The sequence below is a fragment of the Varroa jacobsoni genome, unplaced genomic scaffold (assembly GCF_002532875.2).
Source record: "Varroa jacobsoni isolate VJ856 unplaced genomic scaffold, vjacob_1.0 scaffold_495, whole genome shotgun sequence".
Classification (NCBI taxonomy): domain Eukaryota; kingdom Metazoa; phylum Arthropoda; class Arachnida; order Mesostigmata; family Varroidae; genus Varroa; species Varroa jacobsoni.
This window is the reverse complement of record NW_019213397.1, coordinates 35995-51943: the sequence shown is the minus strand read 5'-3', so window position 1 is coordinate 51943 and position 15949 is coordinate 35995. Positions and strand designations below refer to the sequence as shown.

At 42.5% G+C, this 15949-nt stretch overlaps 1 protein-coding gene and 1 long non-coding RNA gene across 2 annotated transcripts in view; one reads left to right on the top strand and one right to left on the bottom strand.

The window, feature by feature from the left end:
• Nucleotides 1-6670, top strand: part of LOC111260951 (uncharacterized) — a 22979-nt gene extending 16309 nt beyond the window's left edge. The window contains exon 5 of the long non-coding RNA XR_015311272.1: nt 5473-6670. This is a non-coding gene — a long non-coding RNA (uncharacterized LOC111260951). The remainder of the gene's footprint in view (nt 1-5472) is intronic.
• The window catches only part of LOC111260950 (uncharacterized), a 22651-nt gene extending 9355 nt beyond the window's left edge, over nt 1-13296 (bottom strand). The window contains exon 1 of the mRNA XM_022834083.1: nt 13207-13296. The gene's annotated coding sequence lies outside the window, so the exon portion shown is untranslated. The remainder of the gene's footprint in view (nt 1-13206) is intronic.
• Between the last annotated feature and the right edge of the window lie 2653 nt (nt 13297-15949).

Below are 15949 nucleotides of genomic sequence, written 5' to 3'. Positions count from 1 at the left end.
AAATAATAGATAGATATTAGATACATAGATAGATACATGGATAGATACATGGATAGATATTAGATACATAGATAGATAGATAGATAGATACATGGATAGATATTAGATACATAGATAGATAGATACATGGATAGATACATAGATAGATAGATAGATAGATACATGGATAGATATTAGATACATAGATAGATAGATACATGGATAGATACATAGATAGATAGATAGATAGATACATGGATAGATATTAGATACAGAGATAGATAGATACATGGATAGATACATAGATAGATATTAGATACATAGATAGATAGATAGGTAGATACATGGATAGATACATAGATAGATACTAGATAGATAGATAGATATTAGATACATAGATAGATATTAGATGCATAGATAGATACTAGATAGATAGATAGATATTAGATACATAGATAGATATTAGATACATAGATAGATACTAGATAGATTTTTTATTTATTTTTTTTTATTATTTTTTGACGGTACAGTGAGTGGCGCCATCTATTTGAATTTACTTCAGTAATCTGTCTCATTACACATTCGGGAGGACTTGATAAAGATGGTAATATAGAACACTATATTACAATAGACACAAATAGGCTTTTTTGTGGGGTACGTTAGCTGATAAAATATGCGCCATAAAAATATAAAATTTCAGAGCCGCGATTGAGTTCGTGAATCAATAGTCGACCGTAATGAGCATCTTCGGTGGAAGGAAATGTTACGCAATTGATACTTCTTCGCCATCTTATTTCATACTTGTAACAAAGGCGTCCTGCTATATAGGATATTGTGACATTAATTAACGAGATAATTTAAATAACCATTATGGCCATTGTTAGAGCTACGAGTATTCTAATGTTACGGTATTATAGAAATGACATTGGTGGCGTCACTGTTATAAACGTGTGCATAGTTTATTGGAATCATTTGCGTATCTCCTGCTAGTCTACCAGATATAAGACAAGTACCCTTCAGATTTCAAGATACCTTGGACTAGATATTGCTGACGTTATCGTTCGGTTCTGCGTTGTTTGGTCCGACTTTGACAATATCGCTTCGGTGTGCGCTAATGTCTACTAGCGATATAACGAACAAGCGATCAAATCATCAAAAACAACACTGTAGTCCCTCGTTCAGTTTAGAAGGAAGGAAGGAAGGAAGGAAAAATCATAGCCAGAACTCGGTCTGACGTCGTTTTAATTCAAGAGAACAATGAAAGTTCTACTGAGCCGTAATTTCACTACGTAATCAAACGTTGGAGTGCCAACCGTCAAGCAGATGACTCCGCCATAGTAGTTTTTCAAATTTATACCGACTTTTCATATATCGAACGTAAACGATAGTTGTTCGGTCAGTAATTATATGCCTTGTTTAGTATTTTCGGTGATCGTTGCCAGCTTTTTACCGAAGTGATCATTAGAATTCTCCCGATCACACGGTCCATATAAATAAAATCATGCGATTCAACGTCCGTAGTAGCTAATGGTTGTTGCCCATATATCGACGTACGACCCGCGCATTATTTGCAAAATTGAAGTAACTGTTTGTAAACATACGCGGGAAAGCTGAGGAGTTCGCTGAATATGGGATGAAGTAGAACGCTTGATAGCAACACATGAAAGTAATTTTCAATGCTATGCCCTTATCACTTGTACTTTCTTTTTTTTTTTAAATTACGAAATAATCATGTACAGTTAAACAAAGTAAAGGAAACTATATTTCGACAGAGAGACACTCTGAAATGTCATCTCACACTTGTTCCAATTCGAATAGCCATGGTTTGTCTTTTGTACGTATGTTTTTATTTCGTCTTGTCTCATTGGGTCTTTGGATTTAACTTTCGGATACTAGGTAGCTATCGCACCAGCAAGGTTGTCGCTACCTCCTGAACAACAGACGAGTATTATACTGTGGTCATGAAAGCGTTCTAGGCACCGCTTACTTGAAAATGCTTATTTCTATCGCATCATCGATATTTCGCAAGTTAAATTAACTGCATCTCGTCGATCCGTATGAATTGCAGCTGTTAACTACGATGAGAACTGGCGCTGTTGCTAGTTTTTGCTTTGTCAATGTGTAAGTTATTGTGTGTGTGTGTGTAAGTGCGTGTGTTTGTTGCCCGTATGATCGCTTTGGTGACAGAGGCAAATCATATAAAATTCGTTGATTTGTCGTCACCTGACGCCGTCGTCGCAGCGATAGGCGCCGACGGACCGACGTTGCTGCTGTCGCCGTCGCCGGGGTCAACGTTCGAGGAAGTCCCTCTACTCTGATTTTTTCCTGCGCTTTGTCCTTGTCTTTGTAGCTGTTCGTAACCACTGTTTTGGCCAACTCGCTGGATGGCGTCTGCCTACAACCGCATCAGCCCCGCATCAATACCCGCGCAGTTATTGCGTTCTTGATGACGTTGTTATTGTTGTTGTGGTACAGATGTTGTTGTTATTATTATAGAGGGCTTCCCTTCTACCGATTCATGGTCATGCCGAGAACAGGAGCAGAATTGACTGTGTGTGTGTGGACGAACAAACATCGAAAGGCTACATGGGTGAGTCAATCTGTTACATCTTATTTTATGGTTACGATCATTTTATAGAAGGGCACCCGAAGGCCGTTTATTGACCTGAGTAACGTGGCGTTGACGGCCCACACGCGGGACTCCTCGCGAAACCGTGTCCGCTCCTTAAAGACTACTTGCTACAAGGCCGCTATTGTTGATGCGGCCGCCGGCCCTCCGTCAACACGAACTTAGTCACCTTCCGAATAGTAGGACGCGTGACTTAAAACACCTCATCTGTTAGCAGCAGTCGCAGAGAATATTTCGTGTACGCCACCTCAAAACATCAACGAACCAACATTAAAAAGCAAATGCACGAATTTATTAAGGAGACGGTAGGTTTAAAGAAATGCTTTATATTTAAAGGAAATCATCGCGTCTAGGCGGGAGGGAAGGGACGGGCGTGCTACTTTCTAACGTGAGTTCCCCCTAGTTTTCGCTATCTTGACTTCAAATCTCCATTCTCCAAACGTCTGTTGTAAAGGTTGAACATTAAATAACTATAGCTAGTATGAGGTATGGCTGAACATACATTATTATAACGAATAAAATGTCTTCCTCGAAACGCACTATATCGTACGGACTTATCAGTAATTGATAATGTTCAACCGTATGGGAATTGCCGACGTAAACGAATGCTTATGAGAGTAGTTTGTGTTTGTATTTTCAATGTATACATACGTAACGGGATCAGCCTATAATCCTTTTTATTAGCGATGCATATAGCATTGGTTCATACTTGGGCCTGGTTAGGTACACAATATTATAAGCATGCGGCGCCTTTCATTCAAATACTAGGGCGCCAGCTCATCCCTCCTCTTGTCAAATGGGCTATCTCCAAAAAATCTTCAGGTATGGTCCAATATTATTAAATGACTATTGAGCCGCAAAGCTTTTAATGGAAAGAGATCACATGTCGCTGCCTGAAGTCTCACCGACGATACTTAAATGCTGCACAATATATGTGAGAAAATAAAAACACTTATACTTGGGCTGAGTAATGAAAAAACTATCTGCGATAAGCTTTGATTCTTTTTTCATTCGACAATCAGAATCAAACAGGTCTGCAGTATTGCATTGTGATGAACACTTGTGATATTGCCAGAGGACTTCTACCGCTTACAAGTACGGGTACACGCAAGGTTAATACGAGAAGAACTTCTCCTACTTTGTACATACGGAGGACATTTACGTTTGTGGATAGGGCTTCGTCAGAGGCATAATAGTGGAAGCATGGTAAGCGAACCGCCTCACTGCCGTTCTAATATCAACAGACCGTTTGACCTCGACCTAAAACGTTTAACCCATTAATATTTTACCTGTCAAACGATCTGTGACGTGATCGTAAAATCGCATCGATACCTTGTTGCAGTAATTATTATAGTCTTAGTATAACATTGTTGGATATTGAATTGGAGTTTTGCCTGCTGAACGATACGCCCACGTGATAATGAACGCACAGTAGGCCAAATAGCTAATTATAGGATTCTGTACACTGGGGCAAGAATGCTAACTTCCCATATATAGTACAAAAAACAAACTACTAAGTACATTTTCTTAATACTAGAATGCACAGAGTCGATAACAGTTCCAGTGGTGATCGCACAGGCGGCCAACTTACGAGTTCGATACCCTTCTAAGACTCGGAGGCTTTTGAGCTCGTAATATCAACTTACCGCACAATTACGTTTAACCATCCTAAATATCATTACACTCTCTGCTCATAATATATTTAAAATTGATTCCCGCAGTATCACAAGCCATGCTGCCCGTTGTGGGTACACTGGTAATGAAAAATTTCAGCTCCAACCACATAGTCTTCAGGCTTTGTGTTTATTAACGATAAACGCAACTCGTCTCCGCATCTGTTTGTATATGTCGACATCTTCTAATGCTGTTACGAGTCACGCTCCCTTAATTCATTTTGTCGACATAGACGAGGTCGATGATTCATGGATCATCAATCACAGCATAAAACAAACATACCTGGTACCATTCAAGAGTACGCTCAGTGATCTGAGACACTCTTCGGAAGTAATAATGCTTCATGGCCATTTAGAATGTTTACTATCGATTACTCCAACGTAAGTATTACGTTAAGGACTGTTCCAAGCCACGCCTCGTTCATCCCAACAACATTCAAGCGTGTCCCATATAAGAGCTTTTTAATTAAGCTAATCATTTGTCAGTCACGTTTTCGTATCGTCTTTGACTTGAGGTAGCACTTCCTGTCGGCCATTTTTCGAGTAATCGTTTATGGTATTCGTGCACCCTGCCGTCACTCTATGTTACAATTTATCATCAGGTCATAAAGTTCTTCATACATATTGTTTGTGAGTCCAACCCGGATCGTAAAAACCCCGAAGTATCAGTAACTGTGGACAACAAAAAGCGATGATAAACATCAGTTGTGCCGATTAACAGCGCCAGATCACAGTAACATGTCTAAAATACTACTAATTACTCCATATCAACAGATGATTAATCTCATTCATCATAGGCCACCGTTGTCATAGTTATTCTGACAGTTAGAGCTTTTTGGTCATATCGATTTCGCTCTATTCTATAACAAATATACATTTCATAGCAACAACAAATTTAGATAATTATCAAAGGTACGCGCAAACGCTTCACTTTGACTTCACTGCGATATAGAAAATGAAAGTTCGGCATTTTCAACTTTTTAGACGGACGACAGCCCCTTTACAACGCCCATTCATCGTTATATACAGTGAATTATCCACGCACCTTTTAAATAACTTGCTCGTATCTGGTGCTAAATTATTATGCTAATTATTTACAAGCGCTTGATACGAAAAACAAAAAGGTAGGCAACCACTTAAAATAACAATATGTACTGTAAATACACCTGTTTTTGTTATGTATTATTTCAGATGACCGTTGCAGGCATAAGATTTCAGCTGAACCAGCGTCTTACTTCAAACAATCTTATGCATCGGGGAAATGAAGTATAAGCAAAACGCGTTCGCGATGACACATGCCCTTTTCAAGTCAGATGTGCCATTATCATTACCAACCATAGCGGAACGAGTCATTTGTATGAAAAACTACAACATGGATGGATGGATGTCCTCTCGAGCTGCCCCCGGGTGCACTCGTGTGTCAAAGACACATATCGACGTGAAGATAGATGTGGCGATAACATGGTTTTTAGAGACCACAGTGACCTACCCCCACTCCCGCAAGCTGACCCTCTGCACCGCCCTGTACAGATCACTTGCGTTTCTCGCTGATTTATTAACATCGTTGAACGCCTACCAGCTTTAGTAGAGCGGCCGAAGGACCCCTCCTGTTGTTCACTATAGGTAGCCGTCATCCAATGTTCGTTGTTTCTCGATGCGTTCGTACAGGTCTGCTTTAGCTTGTCGGTGTGTGTGTATATCTGTACGCCGCTTCAAACGTACATAAACAGAGGCCCGCTGGAGGGTACGACCATTATGCCGCTGTTGGCGGAACTCTGTTGGGGCGCAGACAAATCAGATTCTCCTTTTTTTTCCTTGTTCTTCGTTCCTTTTTGCTTTGTCCTGTCTTTTTGCTGTTTGTTTTGGTGACTTGTTCAGACCCTTCCTTATTGAACATTCTGTTCGATGTCTATTTGTTAAATTACTGTTTCTTTTATTTTAGAAAGTTAGCTTTGCTAAGTAGCTCCTCTATGGATCTGTTAGTTGAAGTAGTCAAATTAAGCGTATTGCGATTAAATCAGCAGATTTACCTCCAAACTAAGTTCGCTAACAAAATATAGATTGTAAGTAACTAACATGGATAGTCGTTCATTGCCTCAAGTCTGAAGCTGCTCCCACCACCTATGTATACTTTATGTATAATACAATATACAGTACTGGAGTACAATAAAGCTCAAGTCACTGTTTTCATTATGATGTTATCTCCAGTTCATCCTATTACTGTTACCGTGAAGGTAACACACTATCTTTCGGATTGCCCTTTGTTATCGATTTTCTCTTCGCCATCGGTGAGTGCAGGTCAGGTTTTCCGTTTGTCTCAACTGGCGGTCCCCGAAGACCGATGGTACTTTTTTACATTGAGACTCGGAATATATATATATGGAATCGAGCGGTGATCGTGCCAAAGAAGAAACATGGCAGGAGCTTGATTCGATTTGTTTCGATGTGTCCTCTGAGGATCATGCGAGTGTTAAGCGTCCTGGGGTAGCAGACGCAGGCGTGGCTAGCTAGACTTATGAGGGGCAAAGCTTTGGCTCTATAGGTATCAGTTACAAGCATGGGACATATAAGAGCAGCAGTACAATTACTGGCAGGAGTACGTGATGGTCCGTCTGCGTGATCACTCGTTAGCCAGCAATCATTGCTTACTGTAGGCCGACAGACAACTTGGGCCCGTGTTTACTTCCGCCAGCACGACCTGCATCGTCATGGTTCGCGCATAGCGTGTTAACCGGTCGAATGTCGTCCGACTGTTCAGCCGCTTACTCCTGAGCTGTGCCACGGGGTGCTCACCAACAGACGCCATGTTACTTCACCGTTACTGTCTCCACCAGAGGCTTCGATCAGCCGCGCAATGCCAGTGAGTAGCACTTGTGCTGTTGCTGTGCGTCCGCCTATTGGTGATGAAAATAGGACTATTGCCCTGGATCTTCCGTGTTTGCCTTGGTCGGCCCTTCCTGTTCATCTCGGTCTGCCGTCCTGCAGTACGGCTCAAGTTCGTTCTCCTGCGACGGCTCATTTGGTCGAACGAAGCTAATCTCACTTGCTTTCTCTTTCTGCGCTGTGCGCTACAGCCGCGAATCTACAGCAGAGCTGCTCGCTGCCCGTGTCGTTGTTGTTAATGCTGCCGCTGCTGCTCTTGGCCTTAGTGGCGGAGCTGCTGATGGCGATGATGCTGTTCTGAACAGGAAGGGAGAATAGCGGCTCAGGGACGGGGGCTGCTGAGCTGCTGCTGCTGCTGCTGCCTCTTGCTGATGCTATTGGAGGGAATGAGAGGAACGCTCGTAAAGTTTTACAGCCCAGAGAGACCGAACCAGGCCAAGCGGCTACGACGGTGGCGGCCACTGCTGCTGCTGCGACGGAGCAGACCACCGCTTGCTGCCTGTGCCGTCTCTCCTGCTGTTGCTGCTGCTGCTGCTGCTGCAACAGACCGACATCGCATCGGACCCGACGAACGAATAGCGCCTCTCTTCGGTGACTAGCACAACAACAACAACAACAGTGGCAGCGGCAAAATAGAAATGATAGCTCCAGCATCTGCAGTGGCCGTTGGCGGTAGAACAGCGAAAGAGCAGCACATGAGGAACCGACTCGAAACTGGACAGAGTAACTCTGAGCCCCATCAAACGGACCGAGAGTCTGCGGCAACAGTCGCCAGCGGCAAGAAGAGTAGCGGTCGTAGGAGTTGTTCAAGGAAGATGGAAGCTAGCAGACAGATAAACATACAGGCAGACGGACATCGAGAAACGAACAGAAAGAGTCAGCGATTGACTACGACAAATGAAGCGAAATCAGTCAGCGCCAGACCCAAGCAGGAGTACAGAATATAGAAGGCAGCGACGGTCGTGGTACAGGCGGCTCCGATGACGATAACAGCAGCAGCAACAGAAACAGCAAAAACAACAATCAGAAGCAGCAGCAGCAGCAGCAGCAGTGACAGCATCGCTATCGGCTACGATCGAGTATCATCGCCGATACACTGACATCGACGTCGGCCAGCAGTCGATGGTGGCAAAAAGCGCTCACGACCGCAACTGCTAGAATCCATACGACGGACGGGACCTTGTGCGTGCAGTTACCTAGCTACTATTGACTGGGTCTTATACTGGGCACGGCATCACAAAAAAAAAACAGTGTTTTCATCGCTCAGATAGACGCCGCTGCCCGATGCACGGCCAACATACGAACAGCAACAACAGCGGCCACAATAACTACCGGATTGGTCCATAGGGGACTAGCAGGCCGCTTGTTTTTGTACCACTTTGACTGGCCTGAAGGCAGGGGGAGCGATAGAAAGGACACAAGCGAAGACGAAGTGATCGTGCGCAATCAGCAAAGTTTCGAACTGTAACGGGTTGGCGAAACGCAAGCACGAAATAACGACTAGAAGCGGCGGTATGAATTGGACAAAATAAGGTCACTGGCAGCAAACATCTCCAAATGCTGTGACACACGGACAAAACGAATGGCGAAAAACGGGCGAAGCCGTCAACTGTTTCTATTCTAGCCTGCGTCTGTTTTGCGGTGACCGGCGGCCACGACGACAACAACAACAGCGACCCACAATAAAAAACAGTCAACAAGAAAGAGGGAGGGGAGGGAAGGGATAGGGGGTAACGAAAACAGGAGGAGAAAGAAATAGGTTCGTTTCATGATGCAGGAACAGGGCAGTCTCGGCTATCACATTCGTTTACCCTTCTAATCTGAACGTCCGGCAAAATGGAAAGGGTTGGGGCAAGAAGTAGTAGATTGGTTCCCTCTCTACTCTAATGGAACGTTACCTGATCCTCTCGGCCTTCCTGTCTAGCGCATTCGAAGGACTTTCGAAATTAGCCCGTACGGCTAAGTTTCGCCGTAAGAGCTAACAGTAAGGCCAGCGTCCTGCAGGCTATTCTCTGTGCTCGAATTCTCGAAGCGAACAAAAGCTTTTTGAGAATTCAAACCTTTGCTGGTACTGTTGAAAATAAAACCGGCAATGGAAAGCCCAAGTTTTCACGGGCTAGCGAATCATAGGTTGATTAGCGCACGCATCGATACGCGTAGCAAGTATTCATTGCTATCTCATTTGTCTACTCAATGTGGAATTGTTTAAGTGAAGCTCTTGTATTTTACTTTCCTTCGTTAATACCGTAGAAAGCGGAGATGGTCTGTTTTTTTCCACACGAATAAGGCGAGGAGGAACGGGCGTAATTAGCGATTTCTGCCTTATTACACAGCATGTAAAAGCAGACGAAAATTTGTTTGTGCACTACTTTACTAATAAAGATAACTGCAATTAGAAGAAATTGCAAAAAGTCCGAGATGTAATTAGGCGCGAGTTTTAACACGTAACAAAAGAAGTTTACGCGGTTCACACGTAGTGTCATCAACTCGTTTATGGACGGCGCTGCAATCTGCAACGCCGGTTGTCTTATATTGTACATATGATAGGTCAATATCAGGTCGTCTGGACGAGTTCTCATAAACAACTAGAATAGACGCGCTTTCCTGCGCTTCTCTGCTGATTTTGTTGGATAGGAATGTTGACGCCTTGTTGAAACTCTAATAGAAGAAACGCTCGACCGAGGTAATTGTACCGGTCAGCCACATCTGATACTCGTCGTCATGACCATCATCATTATTTCGCTTTTTTTGTTTTCTTTTTTCCTGTCTCAAGTCATTTCGTCACGAACTTCAACGAAATAACACCGAGCGGTTTAAAAAGGCCATCGACTTTTTCAGACAGCGAAGTAGTTGCTCGCCGTCGGCAGACGCTAAGTCGAGACACCGGGTTGACTGTGTACAACCGGGCCAATAATGGCGACATAACATTAAAGAAATATGCCAAATACAGCACGAGACGTGTTTTGAACTGAAACGTTGGATCGTAGTGCAAGCTGGACTTATATGAGTTGAGGCTGGACGTTTTTCGATGGCCGGCCTATACTCGCTTCGGAAAGTGGTGTTCACGTTACGTCTTTTGTAGCAACCGCAATGACAGAAATAACAACGACAACAACAACAACAACAACAACAACTATATGGCCGCACCGTAGATGGAAAGCGTTCACGCTGTCCGGCGACGTCTGTGCGATTCGCTAGGCAACGTTACGACCGGCGTCGGCCTCACAGAATCGCTAATAACAAATCGAGACAGCCCCCTCTGGATACGGCGGGGACGATGGTAAAACGCGAGTACGCGGTATCGCACGACAGCGAACGACACGTTGCTAGCCTTAGAAGATGCAGAAGTTGAAAGGCAGATTCTCTGGCTGGTCATTCACTGGCCAAAGATTGATTCCGTTTCTTAGCGACAGTTCCAAGGGAACAACAATCGACATCGTCAGAAAGGAAAGTCGACCCTTTTCATGCTCGTCGACTAAATTATGACAACCCTCACAGTTCCGGCGAGCACAATAAAGCGATGGGTTCGATTGTTGAATGGTACGATGAAGGCAGGCTATTTAAAGATAATAGTCGAAGACACATAGACTGTTGTCGTTGTTCAGTTGAGGAAGAGGAATGAATAGCCGCTGAAGACCTTCCATTGATGACCCCCAGTCGTCGTCATGCCCATAGCTACAGTTCGATAGAGCTGCAGTGTATAGCCATTCCTGTAGGATTTGACCATTATATTCCTTAATTTCTTTTGTCTCATAGAATAATCAACCGAGTGCCTGTTATTAAATAATGTGCCCAAGCCGAAAATAGGGCTGCGCCGTCAGGGCCGAAATAATTCACTCGTCTCATTTGGAATTACTTCGCTTGCTTATCTATACATACACTATATTTTATAAATTTTATTGGTCATAAAAGTTCAATAAATAGGCTAAAACACTAATCGCAAAAGGTAATTTTCTTCAAAGTCCACTATAATTTCAGCGTTAGGTTCATGCTAATTAACATCATCATTACAACTATTTCGCTTGAATGGTAACAATCATATCGTAGTCACCGCTCATAGTAACAGAGCGGCGACTAGATTTGGTCTGGCCTACACCCAGCACCAAACAATATTATCGTCACAAAAAAATTATGACGATTGTTATTAAATCACATGACGCGTAATTAAACCGGGCCATATATCGACGTGTGTGTGTGTGTGTTTGTGCCTATAGTTGCCGACATGGTTGCCGTGTCGACTTGTGTTTACGTATCGTATTGTTCAGCATTCAGCTTCGTTTCGTCCTTGTGTGTATGTTTGCTTCGTCTATATGAGTAAATATTTCTTTCCGAAACGAACAAAAAAAATCGTCTCTGCTCAAATCTCTCGCCTCCCTCGCCGCTATTGTTTACATCCCTTTTTATCTTGTCAGAGCTCTTTGCTGCTCATGGGCAGCAGTATATCACCCGTTTGCCCTGCCTCCTAACGAGACCGGCGTGCCCTGTGCAGTGGCAAAACGATAGCCGAGGTAACAGGTGTCTATGCACAGCTCACCGTCTGTACCGTGGTATACCTTTTGGTAAAATCATAGCGGACTGGTGTTTTTCTCTGTCGAGCTATCTGTGACGGATGAAAAGACGCCCAGTAGCCATTTTGTCAAATAGCGTCTTTTTACCTGATTGACTGACCAGCTAAATGATGAATAGAACCTTTTACCTAGCAAAACGATTAAATAGTATCATTAGTCAACGTTGATTGTATTATACGAATCGTGTCTGAAGACGTTCTCCACTTCTTCCTCTCATAACTCTAATGAATAAGTTATCTTTTACTGTCACCACTGCTTTCGTTATCGTCGTGAATGCCAATCGGACGGATGAAAAACATCGACGTTTGACTATCTTACCATATCTTCTTTCTTCTCTGTAATCGTACCTGGTAGACGTAGTATATTATGGATAAACTGATAGAAAAAGACAAAACTGAAAGAGTAAGCTTGTGTTCTGCAACTTTTTAAACGACTCTTTTAAACTTTTTCCACGATTGATCGACGATCATTGTCAATGGTATAAACAAATGATATAAACAACACAAAAATATTTTTAAAAAAATCGCTTCAGGGCGGTCGCGATTAGAAACGTTGTGGGTGTTAACCGAGTAATTACTAGATCGGTTGCTGTCTGCCAGGCTAAATACCATTTGTCATTATACCCGGACTACGGAAACAGTGTTTGTGTGCGGAGGAACAGATGTAATCAGACAGAGTCCATGGAATTGAATGAATAAGTTAATTTACATTTTTTAATAACGTCGTTTAAGATTACCGCGCTGAAGCCGTCCGATGAGTAATTAAAACAGTTTACTAATGAATTGAAGATTCTGCATTCAACAGAAGGTCGGTGACTGAGATTTTGTACCTACGACGTTTTGTTTGCAAAGAGCAAAACAAGTTTCAACTTTATACAAATTACTTCACCTCACAGATGCTTGCTGTCGCTTTTTTTTGGCAAAGTGATACAATATTTATTGTACGACAAACAAATGCGTAAAGTCTCTAATACTAAGTAGCGATGATGGAGACTGGTACGATTAAATAATTATTTTTTATATCGAATGTTAATCTTGTTTGTTTTTGTCATAGAGGGAATATCCTCGTCTCTATAGTCAAATATTAACCCGTATCTGCTAGCTTATTGATTATGAGTGTTTTTACTCCAGAGCGACTGCTTCACTTCGTCCCGACCCTTTAAGGAATGTACAATTTGTTAAGTAGAAATCTTCGATACAAAATTGGCTCGATTAGAGTGTTTTGTCTGCTAGTCTGTAACACACCTGAATAAATCATTATATATATATATATATATATATATATATATATATATATATATATTGAGCAATAATAATAGAGTGTTGTGCTTCGTAATGCTGTTATGAATGTCTTCACATATCACACAGTAGCGTTTAGCACTTCATTCATTACCGTTTCTTTAAGGAAATAGAGCAACCTAAACACCTACTTCGTTAGCGTACATAAAAGTGTTAATGTAAACTCGTTTGCCTACCTTTGAGGCCTTTTAGAGCAGACAGCTCCGGGGTGGATGTCGACGACGACGGGAAGAGTTGCACTGGCAAAGTTTTTATTTGTCGAAGAAGCAGAATCCAATGTTTCGTATCCTTTACGGATATGGACGGCGTCTTCTAACGGTTCCTCGATGGCCTGTTTACGGCCTAGCCGCTGCAACAGAGCGTTGCTGCGTGCAACCTGCTCCGACTGCCAGCTGCCGTACGCGCTCGAATTGAACAGCTGATGGCGTAGGAGTAGATTTAACGACGAATGCAACTCTTCGATCCGGCTCGTCGGGACCTGGGCGACTGTTGTGCCGCAGAGATTGGTGGTTCCGCTGCAGCAACAGCAGGTGGTTGGGTGGCAAATATGCTTCTGCTGTTGTTGGTGGCAAAGGTCTGGCCTCAGGGGTCCCTGTCTTTCAAAAGGGTGCGGCTCCTCGTGCATGGTGCACGAGCGAGGGCATCAGACGGGCCCCGTCAACACCAGCGACAAGGGACTCCAGCGACTCACGGATGTCTTGACACCTGAAACAACACAAACGACAGTTAATCAGCCATCTGTTCTTTGTGCACTGTTTAGCGGCAATACGGAACGTAAAATTTAAAACGTTTCGGTTCATCACGCCTGCAACGCCCTGCAAGCTCGAATGGGAAGGGGGTTGATTAACGACAATAGAGTTCTTTTGTTAGGAACATTTTTCTTTATTATAAGCCTGTCGTACATACATTTACTCGACTGAACTTGGCTCCGAGTAGAATATTTATGTACTTCTATGATCAATAAATTTTGAAGTACTTCTAGAAACAGTGTTTTCATTATCTCCAAAGGATTTTTGTCGTGATTATCGTCGTTTTGAAGACCTGCACAATAGCTGAGATTATCTACCTAAGCATGAGGAGCGTCGTGCATACATCTCGCTCAAGTGATTCACTGTCACCGTTTGATTTGCCGGCATCAAAGCTCCATAATGCAAATATTCGAGCTACACTGGCGGAACAACGTTGTTTATGCAAGGTTTTTCATCTCTCACACTCTGAATCAATGTGCATCTCAACTTAATACTAACCTCATGGGGTAGAAATGTCAGTCATAACAAGCACGGGTCTTGAAGGGCCCGTTTATAATGTATCTAACCTCCTGGTAGGTAAAGGGACGTGAAAATAAGGTCGAGGGTGGTCCTCTCTCGTTCAGGATGTTTAGGTCTAGAACCAGGCTAAACACATTTGCTATGTGCATTAAGCATTGGTTGTAGCCGAATGGACATGCTTAGATATCGGTCCCTTTTTTTATAAAAAAAAAAAGATATTCTCGTCTTCCAACTAGGCTAGAATGAATTTGTTGAAAAAAAACTTTCCCGACGGCTTAATGATCATTATAACTAGATACTAACATGTTGAGGCTACTAATATCAGCGCAGCACAAATCTGAAATTATCTTATAAAAAAAATGCTGTCTATTTTTAGGAAAAATGATTCTACTGGCGCCCTTGGATTAGCCACCGTTGGCTATGGTCCGGCATATCCAAAGGTATGACTGTACGAGCTGTCTTACCCTCGGCACACCCTTATTAGCTGCCCACACGTTTCCCTTGCATTGTATGTGCAATATTAATTTACTGCTTGAACGGGAGTGCCCCATCAGTCGCCACCCTTCGAACTACCTATCTGGTTACTGTCCAGACAAATACCTAATGTTTTCCTTATTTGTCACCCACCAACGACCTTTCGGTACTTAGTAATAATTTTCCGGTGCTTGCAAAAGCCATTCGTCAATATTTACTGCTGCTGTGACATTTATCTAAGACATTTAATTTTTGAGGCCAGGGAGGGGATCAAGGGCTAACGACATTTAAGTCGATAGAGTGGACTTAGGTTGTACGCAAAATAATGTCCTATTATTTTACCTTAGTTTTACTTTCGTGGGACACCTTATCATACCTGCTTGTTTTACCTGGGCTTTAACTAGATATGGGCTAGATAAACTTTATAAGATGTATAACTCAAGTGATTGCCGCATACATTTTTCGATACGCTAGGTTAATTTGACTAAAAATTTTATTTAAAGAAAAAAATCTTAATAATTCGACTAGAGATGCACTCGTAACTCTTATCGGTCATGGCCTTCGCCGCGTCTGATCTTAGATAGCGTGCCATCTGAATCTAAAGACAGGAGGTCGGTAAAGCCATTTCATATTACAAGCGATGACGCTTAATATTATTATTAAGCTTCATTTGTTATGTATATCTATTTTAGATTCATAAACATAGATAACTTTCGGTTGATAACAGACATCCGCTGGTTACAAAATAGCGCAGATAAATAGATGGTTAATTGAAACGAGCTAAGTGAAACTATTTTCGTGATATTTAATTTTTTAATGGGCTTTTATAACAGTTGTTGGGCTTCGAGGCGAGAAGTAAAGGTAGGGATTTTATTGAACAACTCCTTCTTAAAAAATACGACTGTCGTCGAAATGCATATTATTTATGTATTTTTTTTTTCATCAACTGCAATACAAACAGTGTAGTTGATTGCAGATGCTGATGAATACTGAAGGCGTGAAGGGGTCTATTAGACTTCTTCACGCTTGTTTGGGTTCGTTGATGAACATTTCATTGATATCGCCTGTGACAGTGACTGCTGCTCTTAGCCGGTCAACATCGTCTATACGCTATGGTTACTCAAAGTATATTCAGCTAGAAGCTAGTAGCTGCGTTATTACTGGGCCGTCAGTTATT